This window comes from Hesperophylax consimilis, chromosome 1, assembly GCF_061612785.1.
Source record: "Hesperophylax consimilis isolate HC1 chromosome 1, BYU_Hcon_1.0, whole genome shotgun sequence".
NCBI classification, from domain to species: domain Eukaryota; kingdom Metazoa; phylum Arthropoda; class Insecta; order Trichoptera; family Limnephilidae; genus Hesperophylax; species Hesperophylax consimilis.
The window spans coordinates 33,702,901-33,722,349 of record NC_142836.1 but is presented as its reverse complement, the minus strand read 5'-3'; positions in this window follow the sequence as shown (position 1 = coordinate 33,722,349).

Below are 19,449 nucleotides of genomic sequence, written 5' to 3'. Positions count from 1 at the left end.
ACGGATAATGATATGTGCGTCATTCCCCAACGACACTTGTAGCGTATTAAATATGGATAAAAAGAAGAAACCCAGTGGTGCATTTAAACGCAAACAACGCCAAGAAAGAGAAGATAGTAAACAAAAATTGCCCAAAATTGACAAGTGTTTTAGTCAGCCTTCTGCAAGTACATCTGGCCAAAATATTTCTATTGATAGTCACTCAAATAATGTGGTAACTGCAGTGTTGGTTGAGAAGCCTACCGAAGAAGATTCGACAATTATTGCAGTTGGAGATACCTCCGCCGCCGATCATGTGAACGTGAATGATGTTTACATGACACACATAAGAGCGGAGGGTTTGGAGGAACCACAGACCTCTACATTTTTCGAAAATGTGTACGACAAATCTTCTTATGACTTGGGAATGGGAAACTTCACGAACAAAATATTAAGTGATAACGAAAAACGTCACATTCTTGATATGGGGCCTTTACAGCCTTTAGGACCTTTTCCAACAGACCAGAACAATAGGTGTTTTTCAAAATCGTACTACTTTTTGTGTTCTAAATATGGGCCAGTTAATCGTTTTTAGTTGTGTTATTCTAAAATACTAGACGCTGCCTATTGTCAACCCTGCTGGTTATTTGCTTCACAAAGGAATAATGTTTGGTGTATGGGAATTCGAGATTGGAAGCATTTATCAGAAAGAATTAAACAACACAGTTGTTCGAGTGGCCATTCGGAAGCATGTGCTGTATGTGAATTTTGGAAAAAAACGATACTAATAATAACGACAAGGAACTTTTTTTTATTACTTGTAAAATATTTAACATTATAAATGATAACAATATGTAGACTTAAATATATATATATATATATATATATATATATATATATATATATATATATATATATATATATATATATTTTCGTTATTATTCTACTACTCCATAAGTTGAGCTCCAGGAGTTTGAAAATGAAATTCGCAAAGAAGCATCATTTTGGAAAATGGTTCTTCAAAGGTTATGCGATATCATACTTACCCTAGCAAAGAGTTCTTTGGCTTTGAGAGGACATCAAGAAGACTAAAGTCAGGAAGGATACCACGGAAATTTTCTGTCCTTTGTAGAGCTTGTCGCCCGATATGATCACATTTTGCGGCAAGTTTTGGATATGACCAAAGGTAATAATAATTATTTCTAAGTTTTTTATCGTTTTATTTTGTTTATAATTATTAACTGTTTAACTTGACTTGACTTTTTTGAAATTGTGTTTTTTTATGTTTTTAGGATCTACAAGATATCTGAGTGCAACAATTCAAAATGAAATGATTGAGAGCTTGGGGACCAAACTCGAAACCCATCTACTAGAACAAATTAGAGCGTCACCGTTTTTTGCCATCATAATGGATACGACACAGGACATATCGAAGGTAGATCAGCTAAGCATTGTTGTGAGGTATGCAGTAATAACCAGATCGGAAAATGGACAGCCAATTGATATAGAAGTAAAATAAGTGTTTCTAGGCTTTTATGCAGCCATCAAACATGGCGCAGTAGATTTAGTCAACCAAGTGACAACATTATTTATCGACAAAAATATTGATTTAAAAAAAAGTGTGGGGCAAGGCTATGATGGAGCCAGTGTGATGAGTGGTGTGTATAATGGTGTACAAAAACATATTAAGGATATCCAGCCTAACGCAGAGTACTTACATTGTGCCACTCATTATTTAAATTTGGTGATAAATGATGCCGTTAGCAGTTGTGTGGAAATACAGATTTTTTTCGCAACTTTGCAAGATTTGTATAACTTTTTCGGAAACAGCAACAAACGTTGGGATCTACTGTCAAAATTCACTGGCGAATCGGACACCACTCTAAAAAAACTAAATCCGACTAGATGGTCCAGTAGGGTCAATACGATATCTGCAATAAAATTTCGTTATTTTGATATTATCAAAGCATTATCAGAAATAGTTCTAAAGAGTCCTAATAAAGATGAGCGTAGTGAAGCAGAGAGTATTAAAACAAAAATGCTAAATTTCGAGTTTGTGTTGCTTTGCGAATTCATGCACAGTGTATTGAACGACATCAATTATGCATCCAAAACTTTACAAAAATGCGACATCAATTTGGGCGAGGCGAGTAAAGTTTTAGCAGAGACCAAAGCAAAGTTGCAAATTTATAGAAATGATTTCGAATTATTCAAGTGCAAAGCCAGTGAAACTGCAAGAAAATACGGTATTGATACCCATTTTCAAGAAAAAAGGCAAAGAAAAGTTAAAAAAACATTTTGATGAATTAGCTGCCGATCACCGATTTCCAAACCGAGAAAAAATATTTAAAATTGAGATTTTCAGTAACGTACTAGACACTGTAATATCTCAATTAGATACACGTTTTATTGGTATGAGTGCAGTCTGTCATATATTCGATTTTCTAATACCAACATTTTTATTACATGTTGATGAAGCAACTTTATTACAAAAGTGTGACGAATTCCAAAGAAAATATTCAGATATAATAGGCCCTAGTTTTTCACTTCAATTTATTAATATTTACCATCTAGTTTTACCTTAACTAACTCAAGCATGGACTTTTCACCAATTATGTAAGGAAATAATGAGCAAATATGGTGTGCTAGAATGCGACCTAACGGAAGTATTTACAGCAATGTTATTATTCTTTACAATTCCTGTCACTTCTGCAGCAGCTGAAAGGTCATTTAGCAAATTAAAAATAATGAAAAATTATTTAAGAAATAAGATGGGCCAAACTCGACTCCGACATTTATCGCTAATAGCAAATGAAAACAAAACCGCATCAAGCCTGGATTTAAACGAAGTCATTGATACTTTTGCGAAAACTAAAGCTGGGAAAAAATTGTAAATATAATTGTTATTTAGTCAGTTGGTAGGCCCGACCTTCATATAATAAACCCTTGAATCTTCTCTATGTCGTTTTATTAGCAAAACCTACACCAAGTATTAATTGTAATTTATGTTGTTACTGTTTAATATTTTTATTACCTGCCCTGCAGTCTGCAGTGCACAAAAAAGAGCTTATGTAGCTTAGCATTTTTAAAGTGTTTGTATATTTCATAGTTTTATTTGATAAAACCTAATCAGTTTACATATCAGTGGGGCCCCATTTTTTAATTTGCCCCAGGGCCCTTGGTTACCTAGCTACGCCACTGGCCTGAACAATCCCAGTATAGTGATGTCACAAGACAATACTGTATTCAGCGCCCTTGAGGTGATTTTCACAAAAAAAACGGCGGTATATAAATTAGCCAAATATTATTATTATTATCCATAAATATAACCGACGCCAAAAACTTTATGACCAAAACTGTATCCCAAAAATCTCAAGCATATTTTGAATAAAGTGATTTTCGACATGTTATGCCAAGTTTTGCAAAACTTATTGAGTGATCGCACTGACGCCATTTTTGTTTATGTTTTGTAAAACATTTATTAGAATTTTTTCAAACATTCCGCGCATACAGTTATCATTGGTAGAAAACCAATAGAAAACTGATAAAATGCTTTTCTATTTTATCAATAGATGTCTAAATTCCGCCGTAAAGTCTCCTCCATTCTAGAATTCATAGATTTTTAATTCTGCAGGGGGGTATAACTCCGAGAAAAGAGTGGGTCAGAAAAAAAGACACGGTAATCTCTATGGGTAACTTGTGACGTAAATTTTCCTCATTCCAGTACGAACTTCATGCATGTTTATAGGACGCTGTCGCGAACTTCATGCATGTTTATAGGCCGCTGTCATTGGCCGATTTTAGGCTAGCCAATGGGATGGCTCCGAATGAGAATTATATTGTCTATGGTTACGCCTTTTTTATAGTTTCTATCCTAGTCGATGGTGAGTATGTGTAGTAGTGACGTATATTTTGCAGTTACAGACTTTTATCTATGGCAAACATTAGGACCCATGGGCTCAGTACTAAAAACCCGAAGATATTGATCTAGTGAGTGGTTCATTTATGATTCTGTCTAAACTGAGTTTTTTGGGACGCGGGCTGTCAAAATGATGTAAATGTTTTGTTTTATTCAAAGGTTACCACATATTTACACACCAGTGTATTCTTGATTGAATTACCCCTCTATCTAACGCGTTTTTAACACATGTGAAGTGGTTTTTATTCAATATTTATCGGATCAAGTGTGAATTATTCTTACTGAAAATTGTATACATTGAACTCATGTTTCTAAAGCAATACCAGTTTTTTGTGGCGAAAGTATTTAATATCCTAATTTAGTGAATTCAAAATTGACAGTTCGCCAACCCAAGTTGACACATATTCTATAAAATATTTTTTTCATACCAAACTTTTAGAATAGCTGTTTACATTTAAAAATTAAGTCTTGTAACATATATTTGTATCTGTGATTATCAGGTAGGCCCATAGGTAGGCTATAAACAATATACAGAAATAGAAAATATTAAATGTTGACCCAAATAACTTTTGAGTACCTACGGTAATTTTAAAAGAACTTGTACGCAGAATTCGCGTGTTTATAAAGTTTATGATATTTTCATATTGTTTTTATAAATCCTAAACAATTGGAATAAACGGCAAAATATAGGTGAATTCATTGGCTATAATCAGTTTATATGTCTCCATATTAAAATTCAGAGGTGTCCTTTTTTAACGAGTATCGAATATTATCAACTCAACACATATTTCAGCTATTGACGCGATCTTACAAAAAAAGGTATTCCCACGGTTGAACTAAGGCATAAATAAACCACTCACAACCTTGGTCTACTGATCCTATAATAGTAATAATAATAATATTTGGATGATTTATATAGAACGTTTTTGTGCAAAATCACCTCAAGGGCACTCGTCACTATAGTCACTATACTAATTATGATTGACAATTGATATGGTTCTAAACATAGATTATAGAAACGAAGGAAGATATGACATGGAAGTCAGTCGATCATCAGCATCAGCGTCAGCATCAGCATCAGCATCAGCGTCAGCGTCAGCATCAGCGTCAGCGTCAGCGTCAGCATCAGCGTCAGCATCAGCATCAGCGTCAGCATCAGCATCAGCATCAGCGTCAGCATCAGCGTCAGCATCAGCGTCAGCATCAGCATCAGCGTCAGCATCACAATTAGGGATGCCGTAGTCTCAATGGCTCCAGACGGTTGGGAGCAGTTGAGAGTTGAGACTCTTATGTTTTTTTAAAGTTTTTTTCCATTTGAATGCGATTTTTTCTGTTCTTTATTTATAACCAATGCTTTCAAAGAAAGAAAAAATACCATGGAAATAAGAAGATATGGAAAGGCAATACAGTCCATATTCCATACTAGAGAGTAAGGTATATTTTTGGAGTAAAGCTCCGCCTGGTTAGGAATATGTAAGTTCTTTTGTAAAATATGATTTTACACGTTATAGTTTGCTTTAATAGCTCGTGATTATGAGAGAAGCAATTACGCAATATGTGGTATGTTATAATGAAAATAATAATTAATGACTTAAAAATTATAAAAAAAGTAAAATAAAATCAATTTACACTATATTAATAAAAATATACAAAAAATATACTTAATAAATATTAATAATGATTAAATAAAATAAAAATATTGTATTATGTATTTTTAAACATTGTGTGATATCTAGTAATCTAGAATACCTACTATACAGGGTGTATCGGAACGTACCCGACAAACTTTAACCAGCTATTCCTTAGCACATTTAGAGTAAAAAATGTTATGGGCACTGCTTGAATTTCAAAATAACACCTCTTATTGGAAAATCCTGTATAATGAATTCCCGTGTGTTTTTCAATAATTGCTTTTATTATTTGAAGTAAGTGATTGTTTGTTGGAAATTGTTCAAATTGTTCCAATTTTATGTGTTCTTTTGGAAATTGAAAAATATCCCTTCTCACAAAAGTTTTTAAATCTGTACTCGATATAATTATTTTATTTTGTTTTGGCAACAATGTTGTATCTTAGATAGGTTCAAATTAAACAAATTAAATCACGATTAAACGTGCAAGGCGATTTAACTAGTTTTTTAAAGATAGGTGAAAGAAAGTTAATTTACTTTTTAAAAAGTCATTATATGATATTACACAAATTCAATTTATAACTAATTCGGCTCTGGTCACCTGATTGAACAGATTCGGATTCCCCAGCCCTAAATTAGTCTAAATCAAGTTCAATTTCGGTTATTCGAGTGACTCCCCTAAACCGAATTTTACTCCTTGGTATACTAAATAAAATTCTAAATGAAGCATTTGCTAGTCCAGAATTGCTTACATTGATTGCATTCCATTAAGTACGTAATACTGGATGTCAAGATTTATTTCAGTGCAGAAATTCTGAGACTTCTCCAAAACTTTTCCGCTCATGCGGACAAAATGATTAAGGCGATGCACTACGTTGTGTAATATTTTAAATTGAGCCGCTATCAATAACAACCCTTACGTAGATGGCGATAAGGTTCAAATTACCGCTTAACACCATCCGCCTGTTTTGATTTATGCAAGAAAAAAACATGGCCAAAAATTGCCTTTTATTTTATTTTGTGGATGTTCAGGCACAAATATTTATTTTTTTCGATCATTTTATAAATTACTTAATTTGCCACACTATACAATAAAATCATTACCGAAAATGGGTTCGTAAGTAGGAGATTTTGAACTTTAAAGCAGTTTTCAAAGGCCTTATACATTATTTTTTTCTGGGCTTATAAAAAGACTTATCTAAAAAATACTCGATTATTAAAGGCCAAGATGTATTCTACTCGCAGTATTTAATCAAAGCATCTGAAACATTTCTAGGCGACCAAATTTTCAAACCAAAAACACATGACTTTGCATTACTACGTATAACATCGCCTTAATACAAGACTCTACAAACCATGACTACAAAATTCATGGTTTGTAATAATTTAATTCCTCAATAGGTTTATTATGTTTCGATTGTGAAATATCATTTTTGCAAGAAAGAAACGAGAGTATTGATATATGCATACGGTACTGACCTCTATCGTAATTTAAAAATATTTAATTATCTTTACTAAAAAATAAAATGGTTTGAGACTTGACTAGACATGTTGTTATCATTTTTTACATACCGCCAAAAGGCATATAAATGGCAATGTAATAATATAAAGATATATTTTAATATTTTAAAAACTTTAATGTACCCTGAACACAACTAACAATAACAATTAGTTGACAAGTTTAGTTTATAATACTCTTTTCATAATATCCCAAAACAAAACTTATTTTCAATTAAAAAAGCCTAGAACCTATTCTATAAGCTTTATCAATTTAAAAATAATGTATTATTCCCAGTGAGTTTACAAAACTCATTTCGGGATCAATAATGATGAATTTCTGATCGTACATATAGTTTAAATTAAATTAATAAAAAATAATTGCAAGATCTTCTGGTGGTTGAAGAACTAAATATTAAGTAAACATAATCCTAACAATTAAGATAAGGCTAATAGATAATGCTAAAACTATACTCAGGTTGTTGTAATATTCGTTTTATCTTCTATATAATATAGCTATACACGGTGTCCGGAAACTCGTAACACAAACGGGAAACTAGTGAATCTAAATCACCTTAGATAATTAAAAAAAATCGATATCCAGGACCATCTGCAGCTCCAGATTGCAGTTGGGGTACGTTCGGTCGATGTCATTCATTTTATGAACCTCATAATTCTGTTTCAAAAGTTTATTTTCAGTACTTTGTTTAGTAATTTTAGCCTCATTTGCCTTACATTTGATATTTAGTATATCATATTCTGATGCGAAAACTTCGAGGCATGTTAAATTCTTCCACACGAGAAAGCTTATTTTTTATGATGCCATTCATTCATTCATCGAGAAATTTTAGCGTTTCTAGAACCTCGTGTAATTGGTGGTCAAGAGTGTTCTAGAACCTCGTGTGTTGGTGGTCAAGAGTGTAATTGGTGGTCAAGAGTGGTCCACAAAAAACACATCCATCGAGCAACTATTTGTCAATGTGAACACTTCTAGAGGTAAAATAATAGTGGGATGTGCATACTTACCTCCGAATTCTGATGTCCAAAGCTACAGCAATCACTGCGACGAGGTTGAATCAATTTGTGCTAAATATCCTAATACTAAACTACTTCTAGTTGGTGATTACAATCTGCCACATTATGATTGGTGTAATATGAATTCTGTCAATTCTTGTTCTAATGTTAATATTCGTGTTATTAGAGATATGGCACTGTTCTTAGGTCTAACACAGTGTAATAATGTTCTTAATATAGGAGGTCGTACGTTGGATTTGGCACTGTCAAATGTGTCTGACATCTGTGTTGTGAGAAGTACCGAAATTCTATTACCTGTCGATGTTTACCATCCACCACTAGAAATATGCATGTCCAATCTTAAACCAATTCCTATCGTAAAAAAGGTAGTAGAAACTCGAAATTTCAAAAAAGCTGACTATGTTAAAATTTCAAATTTCCTTAAACAGACTGACTGGTCATTCTTTGATAGCGACGATGATATTAATGTACACCTTAAAAAATTTTACTTCATCGTTAATTCTGCAATTGAACAATTTGTTCCTTTAACGACTTACAGAGAAACTCTATACCCAAAATGGTTCTCAAAAGACCTGATAGACTTAATTTACCTCAAAAAATTATCTCATAAGAGATTCAAACAAAGTCGCCTGGCCATCGATTATACTGCGTTTCAAAAATTGAGGGCAGAGTGCAATAAGCTCTCCGCAAAATGTTACAAAAATTACATTAGTGATGTCGAAGGCTCTATCATGGACGACTCAAATTTCTTTTGGAAATATGTTAAATCCCAAAAAGAAAATGGTACTTACATACCTAGTAGTGTGTCATTCGATTCTAAATTATCCCAAAATCTTCAGGAAACTGTTAATCTTTTTGCTGATTTTTTTAGCGGCGTTTACATTAATGCAAGTGAAGACAGCAATATTTCGTGCTTTGATTTGGTTGAAACTCTTGATATATCTGACTGTAATGTAACCATAGACGATATTATATCTAAGCTGAAGAGTCTTGATTCCCGAAAATCCGCAGGACCTGATAATGTTCCGCCCAGGTTTTTAGTAAATTGTATGCATACATTGTCATATCCTATTCATAAGTTATTTACAAAGTCACTCTCATCAGGTGTATTCCCGGACCTTTGGAAGTTTAGTCTTTTAACGCCCATTTTCAAAAAAGGTAATAAGAGCGAAGTAACAAATTATAGGCCAATATGTATAATGTCTACTTTACCCAAACTTTTTGAAAGCCTAGTACTAGATAAGTTGATATCCCGAATCAATCGAACCATCTCTCCCCTTCAACATGGATTCATTAAAGGTAGATCTACTCTTACCAATTTGATATTGTACACGAATGATATTGTTAATGCCCTTAATGCATCACATCAAACTGATTCCATATATACTGACTTCAGTAAGGCATTTGATAAAGTAAACCACAAAATATTATTACGTAAACTAAAATTGTTGGGAATAAGAGAGAGCATGTTGGAATGGTTTAAGAGTTATCTATTAGGAAGGTACTTAGCAGTCAAGATAGATTCGTTTACTTCTTATACATTTGCTGCCTCGAGCGGAGTACCACAGGGATCTCACTTGGGCCCAATATTATTTTGTTTGTTTATCAATGATATTGTTAATATTTTTACTAATGTTAAAGTCCTGTTATTTGCCGACGATCTGAAGATATACAGAATAATCAAAGACGATGACGATCGCGCAATTTTGCAGTTGAACCTTAATAAACTATGTGCGTGGTGTTCTGTCAATGATTTGCAACTAAATTTAGGTAAATGCCAGATTATCAGTTTTTACAAAGGCAAAAATCCACTTAATTTTTCCTATTTTATGAATGGTGCTAATCTTCTTCGTGTATCACAGATTCGTGATCTTGGTGTTATATTCCACGAGAGTCTACAGTTTAACGAACACATCGATGAAATAACAAGCGATGCGATGAGAATACTAGGTTTTATTTTGAGAATGGGAGCAAATTTTAAAAGTATGTCAACATTAAAACATCTGTATTGCTCGTTAGTACGAAGCAAATTAGAATACAATTCCACCGTATGGTCACCGTACTACAAGGTCCATTCTCAATCATTAGAAAAAGTACAAAATAAATTCCTTCGGTACATTAATTTTAAAATGAAAATTCCAATCGAATTTATAAATTACAATAACTTGCTTGCTGAAACTAAACTTCTTAAATTATCTGATAGAAGAGTGTTAATTGATTTGCTATTTTTATTCAAAATTATTAAATCTTTAATTGACAGCCCTAATTTGTTGGAACTTATTTGCATTAATGTTCCTGCTAGGCAAACTCGCAGTAAAGATACTTTTAAATTTAACAAGAACCTCAACACTAATTATTCTATTTTTTCACCAATTCCTAGAATTCACAACCTTGCGAATAAATACTGTGAACTTATAGATATGTTTGGTTTTGACAATTTTGTGAGCTTTAAAAGGCAACTTATTTCGATTCTATCGGCTAATAATTAACTTTTATAGCTTTAATAATTTTATTACATCTTCTCCCATTCGAAACCTTTCAAGTAAATTATATCCATATTTGTTTGTTTTTTATTTGCTCTACTATACACTTATAATTGTATGCATATACCTACTAACTACTTTTTATACATAACACTATGTTCCATCTCAGATCTTATTATTTCTTATTCATGTCGATATTGCTAAATTCTATTAGTTTTTGCTTTTTACAGGTGCAACTCTTATTTTGTTATTTTTTTTTTTTTTTTAAATCTCTGTTATAATGTTCTGTACCTCACGAGTAAGTTACACTCTAATTTATATTGGTTTATCGTTTTGTTAAACTCACAATTAATACTGGGTTTAAACACACCCACTTACTTACTTTTTATGTTGAACTTTCTTTTACTTACTATTTCATGCTTGGGTATATTTTATATTGAATCCATCTTATTAGTGTTTTGCTAATTTGCACAAAATTTTATTATATGTGTTGCTTTCTTACAATTAACTCCATTTATCTTCTTATGTTCAATTATTGTAATCAATGTAAATGTATATTTTCATGTAAAAGCCCATTAGGGCGTAAATAAAATAATAAATAAATAAATAAATAAATAAGATGAGCCATGACTGTTTATTGTGATTCGCCACAAGAGCTTGGACGTGGGGAGGGATAAAAGAAGCACCTTTAAATGTCTGTTTGGCACCAGCTGCAACTTGTCCGTGTCTGTTGCGGGGTCAACAGCTACACATTGACAAATGGGTGCATTGGCATTATTCCCAGGATTAATCTGTTTTATTACTTTGCAAGTTGGGCACTTCCAAGATGTCTGGTAATATTTTAATTTTTTGCTGAAGTCATTACATCATTATTATGGGAGTTTGGCTTACAACCATTATGCATTTAAGGAATATTTCAGTTTTGTTGTTTATTCTATTGATTGGGAATTTCAGCAACACCTTAGGAGGTGTTTCCTTTTATTTTAATACTGACGCCTGTTGGCGGGCAATCTGGGCAACAAGTATGTTTTACGGGTATTGAATTCGATGCTTCCGCACCGTTTCGAGTATGTTTAGGATGTTAGATATGGGCACTGTTTAGCATCTCCACTGTAGTATAACTGTGGTGTAACTGTGGTTAATGTTATATTTTAAGATAACTCACTAATATAGGATATTTTGGCATAATACTTACAATTAAAATAAGTTCAATGTTATTTTTAAGCCAATTTTTACGAGTGTAAAAATACGCATATCCGAAGGGCAGTTGTCACTTTCACGTTCGTACACACTGATAAAATAAAACATTAAATTCGTATTGTGACCACAGAGAATAGACGAAAGAGTAACTTCAAATCGTCAATTTAAGATTCGTTAAAAAGCATGTGTCTAAATCGTCAACAACGAACAAAAAAGGTAAAACAGGTAAAAACTAATGTTGTCTAAAAACGGGAAAAACCATCAAATAAAATCAAAATCGTTAAAATCTTCAAATAACGCCAAAATACACTTTAAAACAACAGACAGCTAAAATGGCAAAAAACGAACAAAAACAGTTAAATACAGTCGAAACCCTTCAAATATCGTCAAACAAGATTCGGTCAGATAGTTAAAAAAACGTGAAATACGGTTAAAAGAGTTAAATACTGAAAATGGTGAAATGGCGCAAAAATCGCTAAAAAAACCGGTCGGTGGCCGAGTTGACATCGCGCTTGGGTCCCACTCAGGCGTAGCGTGTTCAATTCCTCGGCCGGCTAAGTCCTCCATCACAACACAAGCAACATTTTCAGCTTTCTGTGGTGGTAGTAGGAGATTTTCAAATATTGTCAGGTTATTCGTAACCCGGGAATGTTTGTCTTTCTTTTTTTTAAATTTAAATTTAAAATTTAAAAACCCCGTTAATAATGGTTTAAAACCATCAAATATTGGCAAAATTGGATAACGGATTCGGGCATAGCATTGCAATAGAATTATAAATTGAGATAAAAGCTTTCTTATTTTTGGAATAACTAAATGAGTAAAACCTCAAATTGTAATAAGTACTTAATTATTGAGGATAATATTACCGATTTTGAAACGAAAATTTGAAACAGAACTGCCAATGGCCAACTTGGTCAGTATTCCTACTGAACATGGTTTTCTGCGATTTCTATATCTGCACAGGTGAATGCGGAAGAATTCCCTATAATAAGGCGCAACTGAATTTCCTTCCCTCGCCCAGCATAACACGCGCAAATACGTAAGTAGTATATGGCCACGATTGGCTGCTGGTGATGCTGAAGCTGAAGAATATGATGCTCCGAAACATGCAATTATAATAGCAAGGAAACATTTAAAACACCCAAATGAGGTAAAAATAGTGAGGCGCAATGAAGCCGTTCTATTTGTATAAAGAACATTAACTTTAAATTCAGTACATTTAAATTATTCGCCACTTGGAAAAAATATATATTCGGGAAATAGAGATACACTATCTGGTGCAATTTGATGGGTGTACCCTCCCCGATAAAGGCACAATTGAAAAGCTTGGAGTAAGTATATTACACCGGCTCAAGTATCAGGACTCAGGACTATAGAAGCCCGAGTAAATCTGGTTTCCAAGAAACTGGGCGTCTTGTGTAGGGCTAGATTCTTAAATATTGGCCAGCTGCGATCTCTGCACAAATCTCAATTGTGACCAACAGTTGGAATTAAGGTGCAACTTCTCGGCTAGATCCTCAAAATTCTTGATAAACATACTTGATTCTGTGCAAGGGAGGGTGGTCCATCTGATTTACAATCCTTTGTTAACAGACCGATTACCATCTCTAATGCTCAGACGTAATGCTGAGTCTGTTCTACAGGTATTTTAATGGAGCCAGCAGCATTGACACGAGCAGAAAATCCATTCACAGTTGAAGTTGGCTTCATGGACGGAGAAAAATGAGGATTGCCAAAAAAATCAAATTATTGGTAGTCGGATTAAAAACGGGATTGCAGGTCTTTTCTTGATAAACTATTAGTAAATTCCTAACATATCGAAACACGTGTTCATGCACCTGTACTTTCCTTATATACATGACGAAATGTGGAAATATTATGATTTTTATGAACACGTGTTCCACATGGTGATAATACGTTCGTATTTTACTAAAAGTTTACCAGGAAACCTACCAATTCATTCCTTAAGGGCCTGCAATCCCGTTTTTAACCGGATTATGAATATTTTGAAGAGATTATTATTAAATTACCAATATTTTATATCATTAAGTTTCTCCGTGAGAGAACGGGTCGTTTCATCGACACGTTTTTGTACAAGTAGACTCGTATTTGAAACGAGCTACCGGCTTCTGTTTTTTGGTCTTAATAAATGACTTCCTACAGCCCCTATCCCAACCCGCTCCACAACTCTTCCCAACCAGATGGAAACATTGTCAAGGGTCAGCGACTAAAATGGAGAAATACCGCCAAAATCGTCTACAAACATCAAAAACGGTAAGGACAACTGTCAAAAACGGTGAGATTAGACAAATATCACCAAAATGAAAAACACTGTTAGAAATAGTGCTGAATTCGTTAAAAACGTCAACGGTTAATGTGGAGAAAAGTGAAAATAGTCAAATAACGGCAAAATCGTAATTTTCACTACTCTACTAAATATGAGCTATGAAGTAAACCCATAACCTTTTCTCTTGTCAAACGGAATATATAATCTCATCTCACTACCGCTTAACAGAAGATCCTTAGAACAAATCTATTCCTACCGATTCGAAAGAAAACTAGTCAATTTACTTAAGACTCCGTAGTAAGCGTTGAAAGATGATTTGAAAGGGAGATATGTAAATACGAATGTTATAGGGAGCGCGCTAATAAAAAAACGATAATAATTAACCGAAATGATGCAAATGTTTACTGATGAATTTGAACAATTCATACAATTTCAAAGTCGATTTTCAAGTTCTGTGAAGGTTTTATTCAAGTTCTGTCATTATTTTAGTTTAGGGATAGAACTGATCAATAATGATATAATAGCGGAAATAGAATAGAATCTTCACAGAACTTGAATCAACTTTTAAATTATAAGATTTGTACAAATTCTGTGAAACAACCCATCCTTAAACACCACTCGTTTGAAATGGAGCAATATCTCTAGATAAATGCTTAAGTTGCATTTAAAGATACACTGTAAAATTTTTCATACTTACAAGGTTTTGCAATAAGAGGTGTTAGTTTGATATTCAATTGTAAAAGATCAATGGTTTCGTTGCTTGTGTGGCACGTAGCGCCGTCTTGTCGAAAGTAAACGCTGTCCAGATCGATACCATCCAATTTCGGCCATAAAAAATCATTAATCATCTCTCGATAGCGCAATCTATTCACCGTAACTGTTGCTCCAGCCTCATTTTCGAAAAAGTAAGGTCCAATGACTCCGCCGGACCATAAACCGCACCAAACAGTTACACGTTGAGGATAGAGAGGCTTTTCAACAATAAATCTTGTGTTTTCCGAGCCCTAGATGCGACAATTTTGCTTGTTGACGAAGCCACCGAGGTGGAAATGGGCCTCATCACTCAAGATGATTTGCATTTGATTCACTCAAGTGAATTTTAATAATTTCAATGCGTTGTTGAAGCGTGTATCGTTCCATTTTTATTAATGGCGTAGTTTTTACTTGTCAAATGTCAAAAAATGACAGCTTCAAAAGTAAAATCTACCGAAATAGCGGCTATTCACAATAACACCTCTTATTGGAAAACCCTGCTTAATATATTAAAAAAACGGAACAAAACGAGTTTTTTAATAATTTTCCAAGCTTACTTCAAAGCGATGTTTTTCCATCGAGGGAATTTCATATAATAACCTTTTTATCTTTACAAATGTAGAAATATTATCTTCAAAAATAACATATATTTTTAAGGTTAAGCCGTTCTATCACAGCATAGTGTACTATATACTAAATATTTGATTACTTATAAACTATCATACCAATTTCCCCATATTATGTTAATAATGTTAAAATAAGAAATCATGCACTAGTAATGGATTAATAATATGCCTATATATTTTTTTAAATTAAAAAACACCCTTCTAAAAGTTTATCTGTTCAGAAAAAAGTAATCACTTAATTTAGTTTAGCGCGAGACTTTCTCTCGATACCATCTCAAATTACAGATTGAAAGAATATTGAATTAGAACTGCGAACAGCCGTACTCAATCTGCGGCCGCCCAATTTTAATTTTATTTTTAATCATCTCGTAATTAACGTACATTGTGATAAGAGACGTACCTGACTCACTGTAACCAATGTTTTTTGACATATTTTGGAGTATAAATGAAATGTTGGTCTCCGGTGAAACTTGTGGTTGTCTTTTTTTAATTATTTTTTTCAAACACAAACAAAAAATCTGTCACATGTCGTCAATGGCCAGTCTGTTGAGTAACTGCCCTACCCCCCCTGTAATCGATAAGATCTAAATGTAATCTACATTTTTGCTCCCAATTACTTCAGGAATCACTGCATAATGTATTTCAGGTACGTGTTTTAACACCCTGTATTACATCTCAAAATCTAAAATCACCCTAATTTTCAAATAAACGCCACAATTTGACGGCCTCACTGGTAAGGCTCTCGACTAGCATGTCGGAGGTCCATGTCTGTGTCATGCATGTCTATGTCTGTTTGTGCAGATAGAGAAACAATAGGGCATGCGTTTTCTTACGTCCAACAGATGGCGCTGTTTTTTTCAAAAAAAGAATTATTGTCCGACAGATGGCATGTATCGGCACTCCTTTAAAATGCATGTTTTTACCTGCCACAGGTGACTTCTACATAATATTCAATGATATATAAAAACACACGCGTATTCGAATGCAACATTGTGTTAAAACACACGCGTATTCGAATGCAACGTTGTGTTAAAACACACGCGTATTCGAATGCAACGTTGTGTTAAAACACACGCGTATTCGAATGCAACGTTGTGTTAAAACACACGCGTATTCGAATGCAACGTTGTGTTAAAACACACGCGTATTCGAATGCAACGTTGTGTTAAAACACACGCGTATTCGAATGCAACGTTGTGTTAAAACACACGCGTATTCGAATGCAACGTTGCGCGTTGTGTTAAAATTTCAAAGCAATCTGTGAAGAACTTTCGGAGATTAAAGATTTTGAACAAACGAACATTTAGGATGGGTTGTTTCATAGAATTTGAACAATTCATCAAATTTCAACGTTCATTTTCAGGTTCTGCGAAAGACCTATTCAATTTCTGTTATCATATCATTATAGGCTAGTTGCTTGACAGAACTGAAATACTAACAGAACTTGAAAAAATTTTTCACAGAACTTGAAAAATAACTTTGAAATTTGAAGAATTGTTCAAATTCTCTGAAACAACCGGTCCTTACATTTTTATTTACGTAGATTTGTGTTATATCACAATTAAGTCTTTAAAAATAATATATAGTGTATTTGCGGAACATTCCAGAGTGAAAGATACTCTCACTATTGTCCTGGTGTAGGACCAGCATTCGGAATTAAAACTTTGCTTGAAATAGGTTTGGTGACTATATCTGATCATCCTTTTCTCCATCTCCTTCCCATAATAATAATAATATTTAGATGATTTGTATAGCGCCGTTTTTGTGAAGAAATCACCTTAAATAAAATAAAATAATAAAAATAAAATAAAAATATATACTATATTTCAACAATGATCTATCCTATTACTATACATTAATAGACTAGACAAATTATCATCAACTTATGGCTAACAGATTGCATCCACCGGTTCGTCGATCATTAATACAACACTATATGTACAGTGCATTTGATCAAAGAACATGATGCTGCTAAAGGACACATATTACAATTTATTTGCATTCTGTTCAGGCAGATAATATAGATACTGGACCATACTTGAGATTATCATTGTTCATTGTCATTAGAGAAATTTATATACAGTTCGCACGCAGAATGGTAAGTAATTCTGGTATTTATTTTATTGATGTATATTTCTGTTCATTAATGAGCCTGTTTAGGAGAGGAAAAGCAACTCTTATGTTGGTTGGGTGGTACAACAGTACAAGGAATTGATTAGAATTTATCTTCCCAAATTCATCCCCACTACCTTCAGCAAACGACATACCATACATTGGGGATGCCATAGTCTCACAGGCTCCAGACGGTTGGGAGCAGTTGGGACAATTGTGCAGTTTTACAATCATATATAGTTTTAGTTATAACACTTATTTATATACCCTCGTATATTTACATATAATATATGTATATTACCTTATTTAGATACATATATGTACATTATTATGATATTCGAGAAATTTACACAAAAACAATCTTAACTCATCTGTTTAAAAATAAAACATATACATTTTATGAAAATACCCAAATATTATAAACACAACATTTGGTCAAAGAAATTTCAAATACATTGCGTCTAAAATATACAATAACCTACCTGAAAATACAAGAAAATCGAATAATATTAACAATTACAAAATCCTGATCAAACAATGGATCATCGAAAAAGGTCGTGCAATAATTAGTCATCTTACCCAAATATAATCGTCTATCTCATTATTGTTACCACTACCTACTAACCTGATAATTTTTGTCAAATATTTTTGTTGTATTGAAAAATGTACTTTATTTTAATATTAAAAATATTTGTTAACTAGTCTGTCTCGGCACAGGATTTCCGAGTGAGACAGGCAAAGCCAAAAATATATATGTAAACCTTTTTATATAGACGCACGTAATAAAAAAAATAAAAAAAAATAAATGTAATAATACATTATTTATTGAAAAATATATGGTATATTATGTTGCGGGCCGCGAAACATTGCAATCACGGGAATGCGACCCGAGAAGAAAAGAGTTTGAGTATGGCTGGATTAGTAGCAATAAAGAGCGGCATTAGCAGTTAAAAGGCGCGATATTTCTGGCAGCAGTCGGCAAGGCCGTTCCCTACAAAAGTTCTCGAAGAGAATTTCCAAAGAAATGCGTATTATCGCGGGAGGTTTTCCTGTCTCGTGCTAAGCCAATGTTTTTATTGTGTTCTTAATGTTTCACAGCAGACGAGTTATGGCTGTGCGGAGTGTAACCCGCAGAACTCATTGGCACAGCGATAACATATCAATTTTATGCTTCTTTAAATGTTATCGCTCCATTATAATATTAATTATTGAAACAAAATTATTAATGAAAACAATATTAATAAAAGGAGGACATTCGACTTTTTACACAGTCCAAAATTATTAATGAGATCCTGATTAAGTATTCCGATATTGGAATGATAAATAAAATTATATTTGTACGAATATATGTACGAGTAACTTTAAAAATATACTTTAAATAAAGATGAGGTACCTGCATAGTAAATGCTTAATGGTAGGTATATAATAAGTAAAATATATTTCAAGTTGACAAAATGCCTAAATAAGAATTGCGTAAGTGATAAAGAGCCCTTATAAGTATGTAAAACAGAAAAGGATAGAACATAGAAGTTAAGTACATCTATAAATAACAATGGAGATAATGAGACCCTGTAAGTAATGCAAAAACGCAAACATTTAATGTCTTTTAAAATACTTCTTAGCGTAGGTAGACCCGGGCAGACTCCAAATGTTATGATTATTACTTTGGTTGTCAAAAAACAAAAATTACTTTTTTTTAATGATCTATGTGATGTAGGTAGTTTCCCGTTCGCACTAAGAGTTTCCAAACACCGTATATAACATTGAAAATTAATAAAATATTTAGTATTTCGGTAATATTTCAGTATTCAGTCGAAGTGACAAGTCACCATGGAAATTGCATATTATTTCGTATTGATAATAATAATAATAATATATGTTACGTGTACGTGTATTGTGGTCGGGCCATAACGCGAGTGGGAGTTGTGAA